Source organism: Pongo pygmaeus, chromosome 3 (genome assembly GCF_028885625.2).
Source record: "Pongo pygmaeus isolate AG05252 chromosome 3, NHGRI_mPonPyg2-v2.0_pri, whole genome shotgun sequence".
In the NCBI taxonomy this organism is placed as follows: Eukaryota; Metazoa; Chordata; class Mammalia; order Primates; family Hominidae; genus Pongo; species Pongo pygmaeus.
Window position 1 is genome coordinate 202,950,679 of NC_072376.2, and position 6,438 is coordinate 202,957,116.

Sequence of the window (6,438 nt, forward strand, 5' to 3'; positions counted from 1 at the left end):
TAGTTGAATATATATGTTTGGATTTATTTCTGGGCTCTGTATTCTGTCCCATTGGCCTATGTGTCTGTTTTTATGCTAATATCATATTGCTTTGATTACTGTTGCTTTGTAATATAATTTTAAATAGGGTTGTGTGATAACTGCCTTTCTTTCTCAGTATTGCTTTGGCTATTCAGGGATTTTTGTGGTTCTGTATAAATTTTAAGATTGTTTTTGCTATTTCTGTGAAGAATACCATTGAGATTTTGGTAAGGATTGCATTAATCCATATTGCTTTGGGCAGTATAAACATTTTAACAATATCAATTATTCTGAGAAACAAACATTAGATATCTTTCCATTTATTTGTGTCTTCTTCAATCTATGTTATTAATGTTTTGTATTTTTAGCCTACAGATCTTTATCTCCTTGGTTAAATTTATTCCAACTATTTTGTTTTTATTGTTATCATAAATGGGATTGTTTTCTTGATTTCTTTTTCAGATAAGTTGTTATTTGTGTATAAAAGTGCTATTGATATTTAGAGTTGCTTCAGCATCCTGGTGCTGCTGCACTGTGGAGCCCGTGTGGTCCCTTAGCTAAGATGCCTGAGGAAACGCAGACCCAAGACCAACCAATGGAGGAGGAGGAGGTTGAGACGTTCGCCTTTCAGGCAGTAATTGCCCAGTTGATGTCACTGATCGTCAATACTTTCTACTTGAACAAAGAGATCTTTCTGAGAGAGCTCATTTCAAATTTATCAGATGCATTGGACAAAATCCTGTATGAAAGCTTGATGGATCCCAGTAAATTAGACTCTGGGAAAGAGCTGAATATTAGCCTTATACCAAACAAACAAGATCAAACACTCACTATTGTGGATACTGGAATTGGAATGACCAAGGCTGACTTGATCAATAACCTTGGAACTATCAGGAAGTCTGAGACCAAAGTGTTCATGGAAGCTTTGCAGGCTGGTGCAGATATCTCTATGATTGGCCAGTTCAGTGTTGGTTTTTATTCTGCTTATTCAGTTGCTGAGAAAGTAACAGTGATCACCAAACATAACGGTGATGAGCAGTACGCCTGGGAGTCCTCAGCAAGGGGATCATTCCTAGTGAGGACAGACACAGGTGAACCTATGGGTCATGGAACAAAGGCTATCCTACCTCTAAAAGAAGACCAAACTGAGTACTTGGAGGAACGAAAAATAAAGGAGATTGTGAAGAAACAGTCTCAGTTTATTGGATATCCCATCACTCTTTTTGTGGAGAAGAAATATAAAGAAGTCATCATTGATGAGGCTGAAGAAAAGGAAGACAAAGAAGAAGAAAAGGTAAAAGAAGAGAAAGAGTCTGAAGACAAACCTGAAATTGAAGATGTTGGTTCTGACGATGAAGAAGAATAAAAGAAGGATGGTGACAAGAAGAAGAAGAAGATTAAGGAAAAGTACATCGATCAAGAAGAACTCAACAAAACAAAGCTTATCTGGACCAGATATCCTGATGACATTACTAATTAGGAATACAGAGAATTCTACAAGAACTTGACCATCAACTGAGAAGATTACTTGGCAGTGAAGCATTTTTCAGTTGAAGGACAGTTGGAATTCAGAGCCTTTCTATTTGTCCCACGACATGCTCCTTTTGAGCTGTTGGAAACCAGAAAGAAAAAGAACAATATCAAATTGTCTGCATGCAAAGATCTTATCATGGATAACTGTGGGGAGCTAATCCCTGAGTATCTGAACTTCATCAGAGGGGTGGTAGACTCAGAGGATCTCCCTCTAAATATTTTCCGTGAGATGTTGCAATGAAACAAAATTTTGAAAGTTATCAGGAAGAATTTGATCAAAAAATGCTTAGAACTCTTTACTGAACTGGCAGAAGGTAAAGAGAGGTACAAGAAGTTCTATGAGCAGTTCTCTAAAAACATAAAGCTTGGAGTACATGGAGACTCTCAAAATCAGAAGAAGCTTTCAGAGCTGCTAAGATACTACACATATGCCTCTGATGATGAGATGGTTTATCTCCAGGACTACTGCACCAGAATGAAGGAAAACCAGAAACATATCTATTATATCACAGGTGAGACCAAGGACCAGGTAGCTAACTCAGCCTTTGTGCAACGTCTTTGGAAACATGGCTTAGAAGTGATCTATATGATCGAGCCCATTGATGAGTACTGTGTCCAGCAGCTGAAGGAATTTGAGGGGAAGACTTTAGCGTCAGTCACCAAAGAGAGCTTGGAACTTCCAGAGGATGAAGAAGAGAAAAAGAAACAGGAAGAGGAAAAACAAAACAAAACAAAACAAAGTTTGAGAACCTCTGCAAAATCGTGAAAGACATATTGGAGAAGAGTTGAAAAGGTGGTTGTGTCAAACCAATAGGTGACGTCTCCATGTTGTATTGTCACAAGCACATATGGCTGGACAGCAAACATGGAGAGAATCATGAAAGCTCAAGCCCTAAGAGACAACTCAGCAACAGGTTACATGGCAGCAAAGAAACACCTGGAGATAAACCCCGACCATTCTTTTATTGACACCGTAAGGGAAAAGGCAGAGGCTGATAAGAATGACAAGTCTGTGAAGGATCTGGTCATCTTGCTTTATGAAACTGTGCTCCTGTCTTCCAACTTCAGGCTGGAAGACCCCCAGACACATGCTAACAGGATCTACAGATGAACAAACTTGGTCTGGGTATTGATGAAGATGACCCTACTGCTGATGATACCAGTGCAGCTGTAACTACAGAAATGCTGCCCCTCGAAGGAGATGACGACACATCACGCATGGAAAAGTAGACCAACCTCTGGCTGAGGGATGACTTACCTGTTCGGTACTCTACAGTTCCTCTGAGAATATATTTTCAAGGATGTTTTTCTTCATTTTCGTTAACATTAAATAGTCTGTATGGCATGACAACAACTACTTTAAGGGGAAGTTAAGATTTCTGTCTACTTGTAAGTGATGCTGTGATACCTTAGGCACTAAAGCAGAGTTAGCATTGCTTTCTTAGTTTCACATTGGCTTATTTTAACAGATGTAAGAAGTATGTAACATGATGCTAACTTTGTGGTCTAAAGTGTTTAGCTATCAAGCCGGATTCCTTAGTAGACCAAATTTTGTTATCAAAGTGTTCCTGAGCTATACCTTGATGTTTAGAAGAAAGTATTTGTTACATCTTGTAGGATCTACTTTTTGAACTTTTCATCCCCTGTAGTTGCCAATTCTGCATGTACTAGTCCCCTAGAAACAGGTTAAACTGAAGCAACTGGATGGAAGGGACTCTCCATAGGGCTTGTCTTCCAAGAAAAGTATTGTTTGGAGGAGTAAAGTTATAAGTCTACCTAAGCATATCATAAAGCTGTTCAAAAATAACTCAGAGCCAGTCTTGTGGATGGAAATGTACTGCCCAAGTCACATTCTGCTTAAAGTTGTTTTAAATACAGATGAATTAAAAGAAAAAAAAGGAAATACTACTGATATTTATATGTTAATTTTGTATTCTGCAACTTTACTGAATTTATGTATTTGTTCTAATAGTTTTTTCTGGAATCTTTGGGGTTTTCTACTCATAGAATCATGCCATCTGCAATCAGAGATGACTTTACATCTTCCTTTTTAGTTTAGATGTCTTTTATTTCTTTTTCCCTTTTAATTGCCTTTGCTAGTGCTTCCAGTACTATGTAGAAGGCACGTGGTGAGAGTGGGCAGCCCTCTCTTATACCAGATCTTAGTGCAAAAGAGTTCAGTTCTTCCCTGTTGATTATGATATTAGCTGTAGGTTTCCCATAAATGGCCTTTATTATGTTGAGAAACTTTCCTTCTATATGTAAACAATTAGGGGTTTTTATTGAGAAAGAGTGCAAAATGTTGTCAACCTTGTTTATGCTTTAAAAGTTTTCAACATGAGTAATTATTTAAGTAAGGGAAAGAAGGCCTGTCAGGGTGACCAGCGGCTCATGTTTGCCTGGCCCTGTCCTGGTGTTTTCACTGAATCTCTTGTATCCTGGGGAAATTCCTAAATCACAGGCAACACAAGTGGCTAAACCATCACTCCACCAATTGCATTATCTTTAAATCTTTTAGGTTACATTGCCTGTAGCTGTCTCTAATGTTAAAGGTCCTGTATTTCATCTGCTTATCCACATAACAAACATCAGCTGAGTCAACCCACCAATGTGCCCAGCTCCATGAGTACAGATAAGAAGAAGTCTCATCCAAGAGCTCACAATCCTTATGGAAAGAGCTGACCTTGGCACATAATTACATCATTATCACACCATGTCAGACTGATGGAAGCCAATGTGATCAGCGTCTGTGGGGTCCTTTATAAACATCTGCTGCCTTCAGCAACTAGAGGCTGGTTGGAACTTTTAAAATTAGGTAAAAAGTTATAATAAAGGCAAGTTGCAGACTAAGTCTACCACAAACTCAAACATTTAGAAGCATAAATGCCTCAACACAGGCATGCAACCTGTGTATTTTTTAACTTAATGATGCCCTGTGCTCTACTGTAAACACCCTGACAAGCATTTCACACGAAAGGTTATTGTAGGAAAAGCACAATTACATTCTAATGGTGGGATCCACTAACCTCTGAGTTAGATTAGACAGAGCAATCCTGCCTAAGAGTAGGGCAAAGAGATCCAATGGCTACAAAGAACTTGGATGCAACATTACAGGTGTGATCCTGCTAGGTTCCCACATTCCACTCACACAAGAATGTCAGAGTCCATGGAATTTTTCCAGACAATTGTATATAGAGAGCATTATTTATTTTATCAAGAAAAAAGGAGAACTATTTCTAGCATTCTTTATGCTAATTAACAAAACTGCTGCTGTGTATTTAGATGAGACTTGACCTACTTCCCATAGATATATCTAGAGTGTGAAGTCTTTGTTAATGTACTTCAAATGCAAACTGGTAATTTCTAGAATATGAATTAAACTTAATTTACACATTTAGAAGGCTAAGGCATTTTTAAATAAATTATCTTCCAACAAATATAAGAAATAATTGGTGGTTGTTCTTTTAAAATGTAGAAAAAATCTCTCTGACAAAATACTTAGGCACTTCAAGGACTTGACAAGGTGACCTGTGAACCAAGTCTGAGGGATGAAGAATATGAATTTGCAAAATTAAGGGAGGAAAAGTGATACTTGGTGGAAGACAGAATCCTGCGCAAAGGTATCTCCGTGAAAGGTCTTACTACTTCAGGAAACTTCAAGAAGTGACTGAAAGCTCAGAGTCTCAGGAACAAGGTTTGAAAAATGTGCCTGAAACAGATATTTGAGAAGCCAAGATGGTGGCAGGATCTGGAAGCCACACTAAGTTGTTTGGACTTTCTGCTTAAGTATTGAGATGATAGGGGCACTTTTTTCTAGATAGTACGTGACTTATTGCTTAGGTAGCAATGAGAAGAATGGATTGAAGAGAGAAAGGTATCAGGGAAACAAACCAGAAGCAAGACATGATGTAGACTTGGAGTCAGGCCTCAGAATGTATTCATTCATTCAACAACTAATAACATATGAACTGAGCACCTACCAGGCACTCTACAGTAAAGCAGACCCTGGAGATACAGCGCTGAGAATGCAGCCACACTCTCAAACTAGGCGTGGTGCTTGCGCCTGTGGCAGGAGGATTGCCTGAGCCCAGGGGCTCCAGGCAGCATGAGCTATGTTTGTGCCACTGCACTCCAGTCTGGGTGGCAGGGTGAGACCCCGTCTATGAGTAAATAAATAATAATAATAAATCTGAGTCCTCACGGACAGGGTGAGCACATCCCAGTTTGGCAGAGTCAGTTGTTTAATGTAACTTTCAAAGGATCCAAGAATATCTCACAAATGATGTGTTCATCCTGCTCTTGCCTCACCCATTTCAGGAGAGGAGACAGCCACTCAACAAATAAATGAAGCCTGTTAGTAAAGCATGCATAATGGGGACACGGGATCTGAAGAGAAAATGATGTAGGAATGGAGACTGGAGTGTGTGCAAGTGTGTGAGTGCGTTTGTCTTTGTGTGAATTTTAACACAATGAACACTGGAGGGAGAAAGCCATGGGGCCACCTTGGGGAAGAATTCCTGACCTAGGAGATGCAAGCATAGAGCCTCTGAGAGGAAGCCTGTGAGGAACAGTGAGGGGCCTGGGAAGCTGGAGCAGAGTGAGCAAAGGGGATGGCACCAGAGACCCAGCAAGGGACCAGACCATGTCAGCCCTCAGGGGCCACTGTAGAAACTCAGGCTGCCTGGAAAAAAGAGGGGCTACCATTGGGCAATTTTGAGTAAAGGCAACATTGTCTTAACTAACTTTACAAAATATCTGAGTTTTGTGTTGACAAAAGTCATAACTACTTTAAAATAAGCAATGACTTTCTCCAAGCTATTTTATTTAGATTCAAGCTGCTGTGAGCCAGTGGGTAGTAGTTAAGATTAATATGCAAATAACACA

General features: G+C 39.4%; 1 pseudogene; it reads left to right on the forward strand.

The window, feature by feature from the left end:
- The first annotated feature begins 583 nt into the window (after window positions 1-583).
- Window positions 584-2,812, forward strand: LOC129035108 (heat shock protein HSP 90-alpha-like; annotated as a pseudogene).
- Window positions 2,813-6,438: the final 3,626 nt, after the last annotated feature.